General features: G+C 44.3%; 1 protein-coding gene across 1 annotated transcript in view; it reads right to left on the bottom strand.

Annotated features, from left to right (window-relative positions):
- Positions 1-21,121, bottom strand: part of LOC142584695 (decapping and exoribonuclease protein-like) — a 380,948-nt gene extending 359,827 nt beyond the window's left edge. Inside the window, exon 1 of the mRNA XM_075694890.1 lies at positions 21,102-21,121. The gene's annotated coding sequence lies outside the window, so the exon portion shown is untranslated. The remainder of the gene's footprint in view (positions 1-21,101) is intronic.
- Positions 21,122-21,374: the final 253 nt, after the last annotated feature.

Here is a 21,374-nt window from a genome sequence, read left to right as displayed (position 1 = left end):
ATTTTTACCTCAGTGTTCATTGACGAAATCCCGATCTCCTTACCCCCCCCCCCCCCAAGTGCGCATCATCATCATCAGCCTATTTTACCTCCACTGCAGGACCAAGGCCTCTCCCTGCGATCTCCAATTACCCCTGTCCTGCTCCAACCGATCCCAACTAGCGCCTGCGAATTTGTTAATTTTATCACCCCACCTAGTCTTCCGCCGTCTTCGACTGCGCTTTCTTTCTCTTGGTACCCATTCTGTAAACATAATGATCGAACAGTTATCTAACCTGCGCACTACATGACCACCATGAACGTCATTCTGTTTACGCAAGTAGGAATAGAAGAAGCTATTGGCTGTTTGCCAAATAATTCAAGTCCTGGTCCTGATGGTATCTGCCCCAAACTGCTCAAACTAACTAAAGGAACAATGCCCTCTATTTCCACTGCATTATTTTAGAAGTAAACTGGCACAGCTTGCGTGCCAAATACATGGAAACTTGCTCGTGTTATACCTATATTTAAACCTGGAGACCGTTCTGCACTCACAATTTACAGACTTATCTCATTGACAAGCATACACTGTAACTTATTTGAACACACAATTTCATCGGTAATAATGAAGTACTAAGATCGGCGCAACCTTTTTTTCCTAACCAGTACGCTTTCTTGCGTGGACGTTCCTGCGAATCAGAGCTATTTGAACTGACTGCTGACCTTCCTAACCAACGCGCTGTCACGACCCTGTACACAACCTAATTAGAATAGACACTTTATTCATCGATTTCACAAAAGCGTTTGTGAAACCATAATCGTCTTAAAAGGAAATTGGATAACCTTAACACAAGCAGAAATGCGACGAACTGGATCGTAATTTTTTTAGGTAACCGACTGGAGCTTTTTCTGCAACTGAATCTCGCTCCGGATGAATACCCGTAAAATCTGATGTGCCTCAGGGTTCGGTGCTTGGGCCAGCTCTGCTCATTATTTACATTAATGGCATACGCAATAACCTTATTTCCACTGTTCGGTTATTTGCTGACGACTGTGTTATCTAGAGAAAGATTAATCATTCTAATGATACTAATTTCCTGCAATCGGACGCTGATGAAATCGCCCACTGGTGCGAAAAATGGAAGATGGAGATTAACATCTCCAAAAGAAAAGCCATGACATTTACTACGACCAGTGTACCGCAGACTTGCTTTTGCACTATTAATAACGTGGCCACTGAAGAAGTGTCCACAGTAAAATATCTAGGCATTCGCATTTCTTCAGACCTAACGTGGCACCAGCATATCGGTTACATAACTAGCAAAGCATGCAAAACCCTCGGTTTCGTCAGGCGCCACTTGAACACCACAAACCAAGCTACCAAATTTTTAGCGCACATTACTTTAGTCGGACCGCAACTGGAGCACGTCGCTATAATTTGGAATCCGCATCAAAAATACCAGTTTGCCAACAAACTCAAATCGCTACAGAATAAGCTGCAAGATTTGCCACGAAAAACATTTTCGCTACTACAGCGTAACTGACATTACATTATATCTGAATTTACGAATACTCGAAAAAAGAAGACTTGCTACACTGCTATCTCACTTTCACAGACTATATTATAATTCCTCAGCATTCACAGAAGCCCATATCAAACCGGCCCTTCAAGCCTTTCCCCGATTAGATAACCCTTTTAAAGGATGACCAAAGTTCGCTCTTACTAAAACTTATGCATCAGTCACCACTATTCTTTGCCATCTACAAATGGAACAAACTGCGAGTTGAAATTGCTTCCGAGAACAAGCACTATGCTTTTGTTAATAAAGTGAAGTGCTGGATGCTTGCATACAGATACAGAATAGCATTTCAACCTCTATCTTTATATTGTGCTTTGTTCTTGTATTTTTATAGGTCACTTTTGTATTCGTATCTTGTATCTTGACAGGCCGCCATAGGAATGTGATCCTGGCAACGTTTAACGCTAGAACGTTATCCAGTGAGGCTAGTCTAGCAGTGCTATTGGAGGAATTAGAGGGCAGGAAATGGGATATAATAGGGCTCAGTGAAGTTAGGAGGCCAAAAGAAGCATATACAGTGCTAAAAAGCGGTCACGTCCTGTGCTACCGGGGCGTAGCGGAGAGAAGAGAACTAAGAGTCGGATCCCTGATTAATAAGAATATAGCTGGTAACATACAGAAATTCTATAGCATTAACGAGAGAGTGGCAGGTCTTGTTGTGAAACATAATAAGAGGTACAAAATAAAGCTTGTACAGGTCTACGCCCCTACATCCGGTCATGATGACCAGGAAGTCGAAAGCTTCTATGAAGACGTGGAATCGGCGATAGGTAGAGTGAAAACTAAATACACCATACTAATGGGCGACTTCAATGCCAAGGTAGGCAAGAAGCAGGCTGGAGACAAGGCAGTGGGGGAATATGGCATAGGCGCTAGGAATAGCAGGGGAGAGTTATTAGTAGAGTTTGCGGAACAGAATAATATGCGGATAATGAATACCTTCTTCCGCAAGCGGGACAGGCGAAAGTGGACGTGGAGGAGCCCGAACAGCGAGACCAGAAATGAAATAGACTTCATACTCTGCGCTAACCCTGGCATCATACAAGATGTGGACGTGCTCGGCAAGGTGAGCTGCAGTGACCACAGGATGGTAAGAACTCGAATTAGCCTAAACTTGAGGAGGGAACGGAAGAAACTGGTACATAAGAAGCCGATCAATGAGTTAGCGGTAAGAGGCAAAATAGAGGAATTCAAGATCAAGCTACAGAACAGGTATTCCGCTTTAACTCAGGAAGAGGACCTTAGTGTTGAAGCAATGAACGACAATCTTGTGGGCATCATTAAGGAGTGTGCAATGGAAGTCGGTGGTAACTCCGTTAGGCAGGATGCCAGTAAACTATCGCAGGAGACGAAATATCTGATCAAGAAACGCCAATGTATGAAAGCCTCTAACCCTACAGCTAGAATAGAACTGGCAGAACTTTCGAAGTTAATCAACAAGCGTAAGACAGCTGACATAAGGAAGTATAATATGGATAGAATCGAACATGCTCTCAGGAACGGAGGAAGCCTAAAAACAGTGAAGAAGAAACTAGGAATTGGCAAGAATCAGATGTATGCAGATGTAGACAAAGCCGGCAATATCATTACTAATATGGATGAGATAGTTCAAGTGGCTGAGGAGTTCTATAGAGATTTATACAGTACCAGTGGCACCCACGACGATAATGGAAGAGAAAATAGTCTAGAGGAATTCGAAATCCCACGGGTAACGCCGGAAGAAGTAAAGAAAGCCTTGGGAGATATGCAAAGGGGGAAGGAAGCTGGGCAGGATCAGGTAACAGCAGATTTCTTGAAGGATGGTGGGCAGATAGTTCTAGAGAAACTGGCGACCCTGTATACGCAATGCCTCATGACCTCGAGCGTACCGGAATCTTGGAAGAACGCTAACATAATCCCAATCCATAAGAAAGGGGACGCCAAAGACTTGAAAAATTATAGACCGATCAGCTTACTGTCCGTGGCCTACAAACTATTTACTAAGGTAATCGCAAATAGAATCAGGAACATCTGAGACTTCTGTCAAGCAAAGGACCAGGCAGGATTCCATAAAGGCTACTCAACCATAGACCATATTCACACTATCAATCAGGTGATAGAGAAATGTGCGGAATATAACCAACCCTTATATATAGCTTTCATTGATTACGAGAAAGCGTTTGATTCTGTCGAAACCTCAGCAGTCAGGGAGGCATTGACACGCTTCGCATAACACTTGGGGCGCGATATATCTCTGCGCGCTATCGCTGCAACGGGTCAAATTAAGTGTTTACTGTGCCTTTATCTGCGTAAATAATTTTTCTGAAATGCGACGCAAAACCCCCGGGGCTTTCTTTCTGGCTAGGCGCGCGGTTTCCTCAGCAAGTGCGTCGCGCACCGGCGCGGATCTATCGCTACGTACCTGCAAGTTATTTTTACCTGCATTTTTCTGCTTCTTGTCTGTCACCACGCAAGGGCTGCAGCCCATACGCTTGCAGAACTTTGAGTCGTCACAGCTGCGTAATGTTCTTAAATATTCTGCGAAACCTCAGCAGTCATAGAGGCATTACGGAATCAGGGTGTAGACGAGCCGTATGTAAAAATACTGAAAGATATCTATAGCGGCTCCACAGCCACCGTAGTCCTCCATAAAGAAAGCAACAAAATCCCAATAAAGAAAAGCGTCAGGCAGGGAGATACGATCTCTCCAATGCTATTCTCAGCCTGTTTACAGGAGGTATTCAGAGACCTGGATTGGCAAGAATTGGGGATAAAAATTAATGGAGAATACCTTAGTAACTTGCGATTCGTTGATTATATTGCCTTGCTCAGTAACTCAGGAGACCAATTGCAATGCATGCTCACTGACCTGGAGAGGCAAAGCAGAAGAGTGGGTCTAAAAATTAATCTGCAGAAAACTAAAGTAATGTTTAACAGTCTCGGAAGAGAACAGCAATTTACAATAGGTAGCGAGGCACTGGAAGTGGTAAGGGAATACATCTACTTAGGGCGGGTAGTGACGGCGGATCCGGATCATGAGACGGAAATAATCAGAAGAATAAGAATGGGCTGGGGTGCATTTGGCAGGCATCCTCAGACTATGAACAGCAGGTTGCCATTATCCCTCAAGAGAAAAGTGTATAATAGCTGTGTCTTACCAGTACTCACCCACGGGGCAGAAACCTGGAGGCTTACGAAAAGGGTTCTACTCAAATTGAGGACGACGCAACGAGCTATGGAAAGAAGAATGATAGGTGTAACGTTAAGGGATAAGAAAAGAGCAGATTGGGTGAAGGAACAAACGCGAGTTAATGACATCTTAGTTGAAATCAAGAAAAAGAAATGGGCATGGGCAGGACATGTAATGAGGAGGGAAGATAACCGATGGTCATTAAGGGTTACGGACTGGATTCCAAGGGAAGGGAAGCGTAGCAGGGGGCGGCAGAAAGTTAGGTGGGCGGATGAGATTAAGAAGTTTGCAGGGACGGCATGGCCACAATTAGTACATGATCGGGGTTGTTGGAGAAGTATGGGAGAGGCCTTTGCACTGCAGTGGGCGTAATCAGGCTGATGATGATGATCTTGTATTTCGTGAAGAGTTTCTTCCTTTTTACTGGACGTGCTCTGCATAATCCTCCTTAATTGCTTATTTTTTCAATTCCCCTAATAATGCCTGTAAAAAACCTGTAAAGAACTGTAAGAAATGTTTAAGTTCAACGTAATTTTTTCACTGCGGCAAATACGGACACGGATGCAGAAACATATGTGTTTAATGCGTGCGTAGGTAGCTGCTCGGCGTCATGCAAGTCTCGTATTCCATTTCTTTCGCGAGGGAAAACAGTTTCGAGGAAGGCGAAAAATGTAAAAAAGGAAGACTGACAAGCAATGACAATGGAATATCGCATAGCACTCCAATCGATGCAAATGAGCCCTTGTGTCCGGCACTGTAAGAACTACTAGTTATGACAGAAGTGCAAGCACATCCACAAATGGAAGTCTGTGCGGACGAATAATTGGGAAATATTTGCCTGAAGGACGGATAGTTCCGACATTATACACATTTCTTCGGAAGTTGAAATCAGCTCTGCTGAATAAGTTGCCAGATTATACCACCACACATCACGCACAAATTGGATTACGTACCACCTCTTCATTTCGCCCCATAACGTTGATATAAAGACGAGAAGGTGTCTTCATAGGAGTATTGACCAGGGGGGTGCCCTTACTCCCCCACTCTGTCAGAAGTGGAAGGGCAAAGTATGCCATTCGCTCAGCCCCCCCCCCCTCCCCTACACACACTTCTGAAAGCGGGCGCTTTTGGCTGCATGCTGGAAAATCTAACAGCTGAGACCACATTTTCTTCGTGAATGCATTAGCCACTGTTACGATCGGCCTGCAGGGGTGCTAACCTGCAACACCTTCCCAGCCTGCTGCAGTAGTTTCGATCGTTCTGCGGGGGTGACGTCCTTCAGATGACCGGCGATGGCAGGAAAGTTAACCGACCATGCACTTCCTTTGTAGAACTGGAGACCACAGCAATGTTAATCAACCATGCGCCTCCTTCGTCGAGTCGACGGCGCCTGCAAGTCAAGCCACGTTTGGCGGACCGTGTATTGCTGGTTGATTTGCCGTCGCCTTCATGGTCTATTTGCAGCAAGAGAGCTTCTCGGAAAAGGGTGTTTCGCGGTGCATTTTCGCGGGCCCCAGAATTCGTCACAGTCTGCTGACAGTCATGGCGGCTACCCGAGAAGCCAGCTCTGGAATTAAGAGGCGCCGGCTGGGGTCAAGCGTGACCTGCTCAACCGGGTGGGTTCTGGGAATCCAAAGTGCTTATGTGAGTGTGTGAGCCCTCCCCCTCAAAGGCGGGTCGACTACGCCCCAAAGACGGTCCGATTGGACGAAGGTTGTACAGCAGTTTCCCCTCACCTAGGGATCTAGGGAGGACAAAGTGTTTTTAAGCAGCTGTGTGTTCTACAAGCAGGGTGCTTGGAGCTTTGTGCTCGTGCTCGAGGCTGTGTGCTGTATGCTTCGTCTTGTGTGCATTCCTTTTTCAGTCATGTTAGACTGATGAACTGTAACGTTCTCATGTAAATACTGTAAATAAACCCATATTCCTCGTTCTCGATGAGAACAAGTCTCTCCCTTCAACAACGTCCTCAGCGTGGATAAGTTGGACAACGGCATGGGCCAGCTACCATCTATTTCATGCCCGACTCCAACCATTACACCACGTAAATCCCGGGATACATGGGGCGAACATCGCCCGGCACAAATAGACACGGCGGGAGGACCCCGATGGTTCGCTGGCATCGCTTACATTCAGCGAAAAACAGGCGGACGCAGCTACGCGCTCGCCGCGCATTTGTCCGTGTTGCCAGACTCAAGGAATGTGTTTTTGGATAAGAAAAATAATACTAAATAGACTTTTTATTGTATTATTTGTCTTTAATGACAAAACGACTTGGAAAAAAGTTTCATAGAAGCGCTTACAAACGATTTCCGCACATTTCATTGAGCTGCAAGCGTTTTAGCGGGCTGGCTTTGCGCCGTCTGGCTACGTTGAGCGGTGGCACCGCGGAGCCAAAGAGTTAGTATAACCAACTCTAGAGGAAAAGCTGGCCCGAATACGTGGGAACCCCTAGGGCGCCGCCCTGTTGCTACTGGTCAATGTGGCCAGCGCAGTTACTATTAAAAGAGCTGAAAGCAAGTACAGGTCACCTTATGCTTTGTCATTTAAAAACGCATGCCTGAAGGCTTTATGAAGGTGATGCGTTAATAGTAAGTTTAAAGAAAGTGCGTGCTAAGTGCGTGACTTATGTAAATCACGATGTACGCATTCATGCAATAAAGGATGACGCGAATTTCGGTTTCGAATCTGTTTTTTGGATGCGTAGTAGTTTCGTACAGATTAGGTTTGACATGCGATCGCGCATCAACATCGGACACTATGGCACATTCGTGCCTTTTGTGCCACCGAAGCCCCGAAGTGATCTGGCATATACCTTCACATGTAAGTAAATGAATGTATCTTTTTGTTCAGAACATCACGCGAGTAGACAGTTCTTGTGATGCATCACAATCGCTTGAGAAGCGTCACAGTAGAGCATATTTTACATTCGGAGCGGTGTTTTTGTTTCCAGGTTTCCATTCAGTAGGAAATTGCTGGACAGACGAACCAGCGCACCGGAATTGTACTGGCGAAGCCGCAAGCAACTCAAAGAATCTGTTTAATTGTTGCACTTTGAACAATCATGCTTCTACAAAGGCCACAGCAGACAAACAGCCCGACGCCGAGTATTTCTGTGCGACGAAGCAATCAAGAGGCGAGTGCCTAATGTGGACGAAATCGAGTGCATGAAACCACATCTTAATAGCGTAGTTTATTAACTGTGCAATATTTTCAACACTTCCTTGCATGCCATTTCATGTGGCATATCTTTTCTGGTCACAAATTTGTGCAGCGAATCTATTTGCACGATCAACTCCGGGCCTGTGGGACCGTTCGCTTGCACTTGATACTGAGTCTTTTACATGTATCCATAAACTGCAGATATGCAGATCAGATGCCTACGAGCATTTTCAAAATTCAATTATTTTAGGCAACACGCACATATGCAATACTGACATAATCTCAAATACCATTAAGCAGCTGGGACACATTTTTGTTGAATATACTCACAGGTAATATAAGTAGATCATGTGGACAGCTCGAGCTCATTTTCCTTAAGTCAGTGTGTACAAGGGGTATGCAAAAATAAATTTTTCGCGTGCATCCATTTTCTTGCTGTATAAGCAAGAGAAACCACCATGTTAGTGTAATATACGTTGTACATCACACTACTTTACCAAGTGAGATGAGTTACTTTTATGGCTCATTCAGCCAAATCACACTGCAAGCTGCATTCATCAATCTTCTATATTGGATTTTGCAAATGTTTATTGAAACATGTTCCCTGTTTTGCAGATATGCAATGGCAAGTCATTCTGTGTGTTCCAAAGGTAAAATTTAAGCTTTAAATTAAAGAAGACATTTCCAGTCAGAAACAACAAGCAAAAATGGTGAATGCATAGTACCAAAAGCACAAGGTACAGAAATTATGAGAAGTGTCAAATGATTGTAAGGAAATAATGGTATTTGAAAATGCTAGACTCTTTAGTGGAGGTCAAGCAAGTAAATATAGGTAGAACACTCTGCAAAATTATGCGAGTGATGGGATGGCAAACAATGAGTCAGAAAATGCATTGTTTTCCTGCAAAACAAAAGCTCATGATTGTCATTACATAAATCACTTGAGCATCATGAGACTGCTGCTTGATAAATTCGGAAACAAACCAAAAAACAAGACACGCAAAAATAAAAAAACACTTAAATGATGCTGTCTACACACTGGGATAAATAAAAAGAAACGGATGACATCTAATGTGGACATATCAGACGCCTTGCGAAACACTAAATGAAAAATTCAGTTTCGAGCTATGGCACTTGACGCATAGATGTGGGGGGCCTTGCACCAATAGTGATAGTTAACACTGCATTTAGAAATGGAAATCATTCATGCAGACAAGGATGATTCTTTATATTTTTGGCTACCACTTCAAATGCCTCCACCAAGTGTTACGATGCTGCGCACAGCCATACTAAGGATCTCGCAGCAACACCTGCAGGTAAAAAGCAAAAGCAGTCAAAGTGCTGGTGTGTTCTGGACACTATGTTTGAAAACTTAGACAAAACGAGCGCAAGAAGCATACATAGGAGCTGCATTTATTTCCATAATTCCCCATTTGGGGAATTGCCTTTTCTTTTTGTTTATACAATGCCTACGCCTAGCCACTACAGCTCCCTCATGCAGACTCCGCAAGCCAAGAGGCGGTGGAGGCAAATTCAGGTAAGAGGCAAGAAGCAGTGGCACTGGTGTCAACATTCACCCAATTTCTTTCTTTTTCTTACACTGAGGCACCCAGCACACCTCGAACAGCCACCTTGACTGCGGGTGTGTAAGCAGATTCCTGTTGTACATATGCTCACAATAAATTTCAGCAAACTTGAACTTGATAATAAACTTGAAGGCAAATGGGACATTGATTCATTGCTTTTTTGAACACTTAGCGTACACGTACAATATACGTTATACTTTGCAGTGCTACAGAGCGTGTTTTGATGCTTCCCTCTATATTTGGCACCTTTAATTACGTATGTGTTGTGTGGCCCTCAATGTGCTTCATTTTGTAGCAGCTGCTTTGTCTGTGTATTCCACATTGGATTAAGCTTGTGATATCCACACGTCCAAAAGGCCTATACTTCTCGCATATATACAAAATAAGGTTCTATGTTGTTCTGTGTTACAATAAAATATAGAAGTAAACAATTCGATCAAGGACTTGTGTTTATTACAGTAATTCCTATGACAGTTATTGACAAGCTGACGACTTGAACTGGTCAATCCGTCATGAGAAGGAATTGTATGTATACATATAATAAACAAAGGGGGTATGTGTGTGTGCTTGTAGGGGGGTATAGGATTAGGGCGGTACGAAAAAACTTGAACTTTATATTTTATTTATATTTATTTATATTTTATCCACCGTCCTCTAGACCCATTCCTTCAAGGTACCGTAACAAAGCGTATTATGCATAAAGTTCATACAACTCACTCTGATATTACTACACACGCCAGGCGACGCGAGCTACATTTGGCATGACTCGCATTCGCGACTGCACCGGATGCGCTCCATATTATTCTGGTTAACCTTGCTCACTGCACCGAGGCAAAACAAAGATCACGGGCGCAGGTGCCTTTAATGTATCTCCACCTCGCGAGGAAACACTGCGCGTGCCAGAGGAGCTGTCCGTGCGAACACTCCCTGGCACACACCTGCCTCGGCGGCCCCAACCTACGTACCGTTCTGCTTCGAGCTTTGATCACCCCACTGTTCCTTGGGTGCCCTGGAGTTCCTGCGCCGCCTGCTTTATTATATTCTCAGGTACTATCCTGAGACTTCCGTTTGTCGGTTACCTGTGCCCTACAGCTGGATGAGTACTTGTAATAAAAAAAAAGATCTATCGTCGCGATGATAGATCGCGACAGCGGCTTCTGCATCATACCGCACCCGTGCGAAGAGAATTACGGAACGCCAACGAGGAATTGACCACAGCTTCGAGCTCCTAATTCGTAACCTCTTCGAGTGACACTCCTGCAACAGGCGTGACCGCTGACAACCGCATACCGCCGGAAACTTCAATAGTATGATCCTTCGGTCGCATAACTGCCACCTACACGGCCCACATGGACCACACCCCTACCATACCGCAACATAGAATAAAGAACCAACTTATAAAGCCCAAACACGGCTGCACGCACACCACATCACTATACTACAAGAGAGACGCCATGCTGCTACGCTGCTACTGTTGCCATATTAAAACTGACTACTGTCACCAAGTCTAGCAAGCGTCTCAGGAGCTGGCAACCTCGGCGCGTAGCAACATGGCGGCGCTCTTGCGGTTCCCGATTTCAATGCCTGGGTCCTATGGGCAGCTTGTCCTCTAGAGTTAGTAACTCTTTGCGCGGAGCGCAGGCCGAAGGATTTGCGGTTTTTCAACTGTGACTTCCGTTTACTTTGTGTAAAAGCACATTGTGGTTATTCATGCTTACTTCAGTTTCAGTTCCTGCTTTAGAGCCTCCTCCAACAACGAGCGTTTATTACTACAGCCGGAGAGGATAGAATTATCGGTATTTGGCGTGAAATGGGCCTCTCAGCGGCTCTCGTTCTCGATGGCCTAGGCATTCCGTACGCCACCTGGGTCCACGCAGATCCGAACAGCCACAAGACCAGGCGTGGTCGGCTTCTAGCTATAAACCCTCAAGGCACTCAAGCAGAAGGGACTTGTGGCTCTTGTAGAGGAGGGGTGGTTTCTCACTGAATAAGCACAAAACCAAGCATCGCGAGCACGCGTGCCGACAGCGAAAAAAAAAGAAAATAGCTTCGGGCGCCGCGAACGAGTACCGTTTCGTCCCCTGTACCCTAACCCATACACACGGTGCCCATGCATATGGGCGGAACCACACACACAAGAAAGACAATAATGAGAAAAGCAGTACAACGCACACACAATTTTGCGCGATGGACCCTTCGATCAGGTTAGTAAGAAAACTGCGCGGCACTTACAATTATTATCTGTTTCGTGAGCACCTCACTTAAGTTTGTAGACGAAAAATAAGTTTACATAAATTTGTACTCTTAGTTCAACATTCAATACCCGGCTGTAATGATCAAAGGCGTCCCTTTCACGCGCAGACAGCCTGAAAGTGCGCAGCCAAACTAGCCAAAACCATAGAGTTTCATACAATAATTACTCTATGGCCCAAACGCCCGCATTCCGTCGCTTCAGCGCGGTCGCACGACGGATGCTCTGATAGGAAACCAACAATACACAAAAAAAATTGGCAGTGGCTTAGCTCGGCTATGCCAGGATATACGTAGCGAAAGCTAAGGCACATCATGACTAGCCTTGGTTAATCTTGATTGCAAGTCCAGGTTAGTCTGGTTGTCTAGCTATGCTGTGGCGTTCAGCCAGTCGTTCGGCGCGCTGTTCGTATGTTTCCTGGGTGATTCGTTTCCTCTTCATCTCGTTCCGATGTCGATTCCAGGCCTCCTCCTGCTTATCACAACTGTAGCCATCCATACTGCCGTTTAAACTGTGGTTGTAGTGCACGCGAGGTCTACTTGCGCAGTAGTGACTAGGGAACGAGAGAGAGAGACATCCGCGGCGAGGCGCGCGCTGTGACGTCATGTGCCTCCTCGGAGCACCGCCATGGCGAAATCGCAAGTTCGCGGCCAGTAAAGGTGCCGGAAGTCGGAGGGAGATCGATCGTCGCGACGCCTGGTGAGCGCCCGAGGCGCTCCCGCCACTTCCGATGGCGATTTTCGCCGGGCGGTGGTTTTTCCGACCGGACCGGGTGGCCGGCGGGATTTTTGGACGCCGAGGGGCGAGCGTTCGCCGCCGAGCGTATTTCGTCGCCTGGACGCCGGTTTCCCGCTCCACGCATCCCGGGCTTAAGTGATGCCTTTGCCTATTACGCATCTCCTCTTTGGGCAGCGAGGATTATCTTTCATGCCTTGCTGCGAAGAGCTGTAGCGGATGCCATACACGCTGGCATTGCGGATAAAGCTGGCGCTTGGCAGTTGTCGGCATACATTTCTGGTTACCCTTCTTGCATCGTGCCCAGTTTTTTGAGACCGCAGAATCAGATTTGAAAGCACACGATGAGCTTGCTATATTTAACCTAAGGGCGATGGATTATAAAGTATGATAATTAGCCGTGTCGTACGATGGCGTTCCTTAGGGCAATAAATTGATCTATTATGAAATAGCGAAACGCTTGAACATACATACATATATATATATATATATATATATATATATATATATATATATATATATATATATATATATATATATATATATATATATATATATATATATATATATATGAGGTGCTCCTTTTTTAAGTTTTACAGAATTGAAATACACAGCCACTGTGGCAGATAGCATAACCACTCTCCTTGAGTTGGTTCATTCGAAGAGGCGGACAATGAATAGGAACACGTATCTAATTACCAGAAACTCACCAATGGGTTTTTAATTACTTTCTTTACATCACGTATTGCAATTTACGAATTGTAGCCGGTGAGTTTGCAAGGCGTATCTACTTGAAATGTATTTCCAGGGGGACACCAGTTTCAATATATTATTTCCCAAAGTCAGGGACGAAATACAAGGGCGTTCCTATTACTTTGGTGTTCCAAAGTATAAAATAGCGTTTTGTTAAAAAAGTAAGTGGCACAACCGCGCACTTTTACGGTCAGTTTGAGGATGCATATCTGCTCTCATTCTGGACATTCACTCCGGGTGGACACGCCCTGCAAGCTCACTGGCTGCCATTCTTGAAGGGACACTAAAGTGAAAAATTATTTCTTCTGCTTCGGTAAATTACCGTTCTACAGCACCAAAAACACCACTCTTACAACGATAAGACGTTTGGTAAGCCATAAAAAGCGCTAGAACGAAATACGGGTGGCGACGCCTACTTAAGTTCCCGCACCTGGGGGCTGTGACGTCTTGGATTTTGATGGCATCTTCTAGGGCCTACTAATTATATATAGCGGTGCAGATTGACTACATTGTGTTCTAAAGGAACCAAATGTCAAACATGGCAAGTTTCGGGAACCTTTATTCAGCCAATGCGGCCCAAATGCGAAAACATACTTTGGAATCCCTGTCATCACGCTGACGTACTGGCGCTGGGGTTTCGGCGTGAAATTCAAATACTGATACTTGGACCTTCATTATCTCATCTAATAATGAAACAATTTTTTGAAATGACTGCCTGCAGGGTTCTCAAACAATGCTTCATTAGTCTAAACTGATTTATTGCTTCGCTTTAGTGTCCCTTTAAGTGTTAACGTGTGCCGTAAAATAATTTATTGAACAGGCACGTCATAATTTTACTTAATTAGTTGAATATGTGTTTTATTCCCTTGCAAGTAATTTCCGCCTCTCTGAATAATCAGCTCAAAGACTAGAATTCTGGTATCCGCAAAAGCGAATTTTAAAGAATTCCGTAAAAAAAAATTATCACCCGTTAGATAGGCTGTCCGAGCTCACGATAGCTATACTATGGAAAGAAAAAAATTATCTAAAATACACGATGCAATATACGATCCTAAGACCTACGTTGTGCGGTTTTCTGAACTCTTGACGACAAAGCAATGTAGGTTTCATAATTGCAGCTTGCACCACGTTTTATAGATATATTTTTCATGGCATTAGCTGGGTCACATACATAGAGGCTGTCGAATTTCATAATGCAATCACCACTTATCCTTGATATGTTGGTGAAAGCGACCTTCAGGAATGTCGACACTTGAGTGAGCTGGCGACCAATTATTATGGCAGTGGTTGTCCTGTGCGGTCTTTCGCCCTTTTTTTGCGTCGTGTATTTCTTTTGTGCTTCATGCGTTAAGAAAACGACGCTGTCGAATGTGCAGAGCTATTACAATACCATTACACGACTACCTTGTATTTTTTTCTATTGGCATGTGTCAGTTCTGACGTTGTCTGTCCTTATATATATATATATATATATATATATATATATATATATATATATATATATGTGTGTGTGTGTGTGTGTGTGTGTGTGTGTGTGTGTGTGTGTGTGTGTGTGTGTGTGTGTGTGTGTGTGTGTGTGTGTGTGTGTGTATACACCGTAAATTTTAATTTGATAGATTACTTATGTGCTTTGAATATATTCACTACATACCTGCTTTCTCCCATCTTTTGTGCGTTCTACAATTCATTTAGTTGCTTTTCCTAGCTTCCTCGATAAACTATGCGACGCACGGTGTTTTATTGACTGACAAGCAATAAATTATTAATCCGTGTAGATTCACTGCAGCTTTTGTGTAATGTTACTTATCAAGCATTTCAAGGTGTTGCAAGGTCATTGCTCTAAATGGTTCGCAGACTCAAAAAACAAATCAAAAGAAACTTCAATACCATGAAAACATGGACAATATTTAGTGAAAATCCCGCTGCTAAACTTTCGCGTGCTTCCTTTAAATGTGTCGTTGTAAGTAATTACCGAACCCTCGTTTCCCCCTCTTTTTCTTCGTCATACGAGGCCCAAAGTTTGTTTCTCCACTGTATTCGGTAGGTGAACTAAACGAGGCACCTTGTTCATGTTTGGGAAACATTAGGGCCATGGTATGTATAACGTGTAGGCAACGCTCGAAGTTTTGAGTTAAATGCGGCTTTTTGCAATAGATTACGTATGCAAATCGACAGTTGCGTTATGAGTGTGTATTACGAGTGGCATGTAACTTACACCGCTGCCCTGGCATAACTACACAATCGAGGTCAGATTTTGCGAACATAGGGAAAACGCTACGCCAAGTTTGTGTGCCATGTTGAATGGGTGTCGATCAAATAGAGCTGTTGTATAATGAAACAAAGAAGAAAACACCATTATAAACAATTTTAAGCAAACGTTCGAAATTGTCAAGCTGCCGCCATCAGCTGTGCTTATCTAATTTTCAATAGAACTCAGTATTTCACAAACTGTTTATTTAGAGCAAAGGCAGGCAGCCTAAGTGCAATGTGTCGCGAATTTTTAACGTTGCCGGCTTACCAGAAGCGTTACGAATAATGACTGAAACCTCGTTTCCGTTGGGTTCCTTCGCATGTTGGGTTCGACTGTTGTCTTCGGTGAACTAAGCGAAGCGGCTTCCTTATGTTCGATGAAAGTAAGGACGAGGTGTGGGCAAAATTCAAAGTGGGCAGGTAATTCAGGCTGTGGTAATAACTTTCGTATGTATGGGCTCTAGAGCTGTACGAGCGTGTCTAACGAACGGGGCAAAAGTTAATCCGTTGCCCTGGCAGAACTACAACTGCCAAGATCGAATTTAGCACAGTGCAACGCTATGAAGATGACGTTATGGACATGGATCAAACACAGGTTTTGTAAAAAAAAAAGCCTTAGTAAACTTTTTGTGAGTCTGATATGGGTGCTGCCAGCTATTCTTCTCACGGTCCCGATATAGCTGTAGGTTACAACATGTTTATATTTTATGGAAATTGGAGGGTTGGCCAAGATAAGTAGCATGTCCAACCACATGTTTACGTCCCTTGGGCCCGTACATGGTCGATCCGCCCGTCCGTTCCGCCCTCGTCCGGCCGCGTACGGGTTGCTCTCTACTGGGAGCGGACGCAACTTTCCCCTCCGCACGCCGGCTCGTCTCTCATTGGCTGGTCCGAGCCGGATGGTTCGGCTGTCGTCACAGCAAACATGGCGCGTGCTCGAAGCGAGGCGAAGCGGGGACGTAAGGCCTAAGCTATACAGCCGCGTCAGAAACAGTCAATTTTTTCTCCTTTTTGTGATTTTTACTAGAGTTATCTGGCACCCACGGAGATAGTCATCGAAAGCAGCAAGCCGGTGTACCCTTCCAGACCTCATCAGTGCGTGCGATCGCCAACAGAAACAGACGGAGCGCAAGAAGTGTGTGTTGTGTTTACGAGAGCGTCGGAAGAAATATTTGAAGCCGTCGACTTCGTGATTTCTTGTGCCATGCTTCGCGTGTGCGTCGCAGACGAGAACTCCATCACATACACGTGCATTTTGAGCAGCACACACGTTCAAGGCGTAGCGAAATAAGTAGCGTCCGATCGGCGCACCCAGCGTACACGTTTGGTTTCTGCTCTGTGTATGCGGATCGTTGCCGCGGAGTGGTGAACGCCAGCCTTTCGCAACTTTCAGAAGTAATGATACGATCAGTAGCGATAAGTTTTTATCGCCTCGTTATCGCTGCCGTTCTGCGTGTGCTATACTGCGTGTGAGCCGTTTTGCCGGCCGCGATGAGCCGTGGTGACCGCGACGTTCGAGCTGTGCTCTTGCTGTTATGAAGTGCGTTTGCAAGCTACAAATCGCGATATGTATGTGCGATGTGTCGCAGCGTTGCTGGGTGTAGAAGTGCTCGTGCTACGCGATGTGCGTTTGCTCAGAAGTGAACTGTGCAGAAGTGTTGCCGATCGCGTTTTCATATTTAGTACCCTTACAGATAAGCCCTATCACACCGGCCTTTTCTGCTTCGTACATCTATCGTTTCTTTCAAAAGTTGTTACTGCATGGTTGAAGATGCTTCTATCGGTGGGGGGAAATTATGGAACATCATAATAATTGCATATGTCAAGACGTTGAGCGCTGTCGTGAAATGCGCCTGAGAGCACTAATCTCGTGAATGCGATTAAAAATTCCCAAGACAGTGTTAAGAGAACGGTTAAAAAAGAAAACATATGAGAAGGTAGGCACAGCAGCTTGTGAACCCGCTCCTATAATACCTCTACCCGCGTCTGTTTGTAAATGTATGTTTCCTTGCGTTTGTCAACGTTTTTTCTATTACCCACATTTCTTTATATTGGAGTTTTTCATAGTTTTCGCGTTTGTGTGTGAATACGTGCCTGCTTCCATGCGTGTTTGCCCTTACCCGTATTTCTGTCCTTTTATATAATATAAGCATTTGCTTTTGCTAGTTTTCTTTCAGCAAAGTCATTACACGTTTTCATTAACCAATCTCATTCAAAGCACTAACTCATGTACACGGCAGGGCTGGCCTCTTCCATCTCATTAAAACCTTTCTCACTGGTCTACCTCGTCTTCTCAATCTGCCTACTCGCTGTGTTTTCTGTCCTTGCTTCTTGTGTTGTTGCTGCAATGTGATTAACCAACTTGCTCAAAACAGATTTTGATCGCCCATGAAAACAGAAAGGTTTAGAGATACATTTTCTTAAAAGTGTCATGTGGGTTGCACAGCAACTTTGCCTCTTACCTCTGTTCATGTTTATGCATCAGTGCATGTGGCAGTTCGCCAGAAGTGCACATGAAAGGCTGCCATATTGTGAAACTACACCTTCCTATGCTGTTGCATTTTTCATGCAATCAGTCTTAGTAAACGGATGGTTTCGCTGCCAATCACATATGATGGCAAAAAATTTCAACACGAATAACATTGTGCAGTGGGGTGTCATTTCCTGTCTTATGCTTTTGTCGTTGCAAAGACATTTTTCAGTGAATGGAGCCCAGCAAAGCAGTGCACTGACAGCTTTTGCAACTTTCACCATTTATTACTTCACAAATGTCATTGTCTGAACCTGGCCGTCGATCGCTATGCCGATGGCTTGTGAATTAAATAATTGCCTCAGTAAAACACATTCAACTTCACTCAGCATTTTTTAGTACAAACAATGCTAGCAAACCTATTCTGGGTGAATAATTGTGCTTACATTGGTGTTACTTGCCCAGTCATATAAACAAATACAACAATGGCTATGACATGACTGTGATTTGACGTGCAGACTGCTAATAGTGCCTTTCAAGCGTGCCCTCGACTACTGCTATTAATAGTTACCTGACTGAGTATTTTGGGCCTAACTAAGCTAATGATGTTTGATAATTGTTCTCCTATTCGCATTACTTGCCTGGGCCAGGTAACAAAAATAAACAATGCCACCACATGAATGTGTGTTTGCATGCAAGCTGCCGACAGTGGCTGTCATTTTCGCGTTGACTGCTGCCATTTCACCAACAGTGGCGATGACTTGACTGCGCTTTGACGTGCAGACTGCTAATGGTGTCTTTCAAGCGTGCCCTCGACTACTGCTATTAATAGTTACCCGACTGAGTATTTTGGGCCTCACTAAGCTAATGATGTTTGATAATTGTTCTCTTATTCACATTAGTTGCCTGGGCCAGGCAACCAAAATGAACAATGCCACCACATGAATGTGTGTTTGCATGCAAACTGCTAAAGATGCGGTCAATTTCGCGTTGACTACTGCTGTTTCACCTACAATGGCTACAACATGGCTGCGGTTTGAAGTGCAGATGCTAAAGGTGCCTTTCAAGCATACCCCGATGACTGTTATTTCATGGTGTACTTGATGTACACAAACTTGTACAGCTATTTTAAAAATTAAAATAGCATTACAACATTGGTTCATGTCATTTAGAACATACTCAAAAATTTTTACAAGTGAAAACAAAGTTTCCACTTACCATATGCTCATCGGATACAAAGGCTCAACTCTTTGTATCCCAGCTGCAACACATGTTGCCATTAGGAAGTGCTACACCACAACTTCTGTGCGGTATTTAGACCCCACTGAAACACATGTGTTACATCGGTGCTTTGATACAGCCACACAGATTGCACAACCTGAGGAGCAGTTACCCGCTGTGATTGCTTAGTGGTTGTGGTGTTGGGCTGCTAAGCATGAGGCTACGGGATCGACTGCCAGCCACAGCGGCTGCATTTTGATGGGGGCGAAATGCAAAAACACCCACGTACTTACATTTAGGGGCATGTTAAACCCCAGGTGGCCCCAATTTTCAGTCCCCCACTATGGTGTACCTCATATTCATACCCTAGTTTTCGCACATAAAACCCCCTAATTTAATCTTTTTCTTGGAGCACTCATTATTTGTGAGAAAGAAATTATAGTGTCTGACAGGAAGGAAGTATATTGGTACATTGGTGGTTTAGTCTGCATTTTCTTTTTGCTTCATAAACATGTCAGTTTACTGCACCCATACCACAAGAAAGCAATTTATAAATGTGCCTTAACACTGCATTTTGAAGTAATAGTGCAATAGCAGTTCTTTGTAGCGTACTGAATAAAGTAAAGTTCACATGTGTTACCAATGCAAAGGTAAGCATGTCACATGCATTAGGCGAGCTCAAAAATGTAATGCAAAACCTCCTGCAATGCAAAATCCAGAAAGGCCTGATGTCCAAAGGACTTGGGATGTTTTATTAGCATACAGAGCAGAACAGAGCTCTTATATGCACTATAGGGCCCACCTAAACACAAGTCATGCACAGTAGCTGTGGTGGTTCTCAATATCCTGGGTTTGGTTGTGTTGTGCAAGTGTGTTGTCACAATTAGCAAAGGAAGTTATTTTACGAGTGATCACTTTGTCTGCATCACAATCAAAGCAATATTTTAGTGGTGCAATACTACACTTATTGGCTCCTCCTAATTATATGTGGTGACATGCTGTACCTTGTTTCATTCTACTGTCATTTACACGGAACATAAGGTGAGTTCAAGCGGCTCCTCGAAAACATCCCATCGAAACTTGTATTATTTTTGTTTGCCAGTAAACACCCACTACCTCATGTAATGTCTCAAAAGGGACCTTTCAGGAAATAAATAAATGAATAGAAATGACTAAATGCAAAACGCTCCGATTTCTTATTCTAATGCTCTTCAGTTGTGATTGGCACTGCAAGCACGAGTATTTAATATCTGCAAATAATTACTGGCTTCTTAACACCAAAACACATAATTTTAACTTTGTATTTATGTGCTTCGAAATGAGAAAATATTTGGTATTCGTAATCGGTGCCTTTCAGAAACTTCGCTACTTACGCAAGTGTACATAATTCATAATTTGCTGGGCAGGCTCAAAGCCTGCCTACAGCAGACCGAAAAATTTTTCGGAGCCCACAATATGCGAAGAGCCAAGCAGCGCTATTCAAGCGATTAATGCGGCAGCTGTATGGAGAAATAGTCACAGCACCTTTCGATTTGAGGCTGTGGCGTTCCCTGACTGCGGAGAAGTTTTGTTACTGTTTCGAAAAAAAGCTATTTCGTTCCTAAATACACATGCTTGAAAAAGCTTTGTGGTCGATGTTAATTATGCACGATTAAATCAGGATTCTGTTATGCCTCATAGTTGCGCGTCCCATTGGATTGTAGCGCAAATGCTCGGTGCAGCTAGGCAGTGTATGTTCGGATTCGTAGCAGAAGACACGCATTGATGTCTCAGCCACGGCTATTCGTATTTCGTTCTCTAAATACATAAAGAGATGCATAGAGAAATTAATTATAGATTGAACTTGAACTTAATAAAGGGGGGAAATTACGCAGAACTGTTACGTCAAACTTGAACTTGCATCCACAAAAATATGCCAGTGTCGTCTGCTGTCAAAATTTGTTGCCAACCTTGGACACGTTTGCTCCGCCGAATGGTTGCCAGCTGTCAATAGACCGCGTCGTCCAATAGGAGTGCGCCTGCAACCCGCTCGTGCGCATGGAGCATGGCTATGGTGGCTAGAAGGGAGAGGTGACGCCAACGGCGGATGGAAGCCGCTCCTCCATTTCAAGCCGGGCGTAGGTGGCGCTGTTGGCCGTAATGCGATGCATGGTACGCGCCGCTGGCTTTGAGCATACGCAAGGACGCCTGCCGTGCACGCAACGCGTCGGTCTTTCGGTGAT

This window comes from Dermacentor variabilis, chromosome 6 (assembly GCF_050947875.1).
Source record: "Dermacentor variabilis isolate Ectoservices chromosome 6, ASM5094787v1, whole genome shotgun sequence".
In the NCBI taxonomy this organism is placed as follows: Eukaryota; Metazoa; Arthropoda; class Arachnida; order Ixodida; family Ixodidae; genus Dermacentor; species Dermacentor variabilis.
The sequence above is the reverse complement of the archived record's forward strand: the minus strand, read 5'-3'. Positions and strand labels throughout refer to the sequence as shown.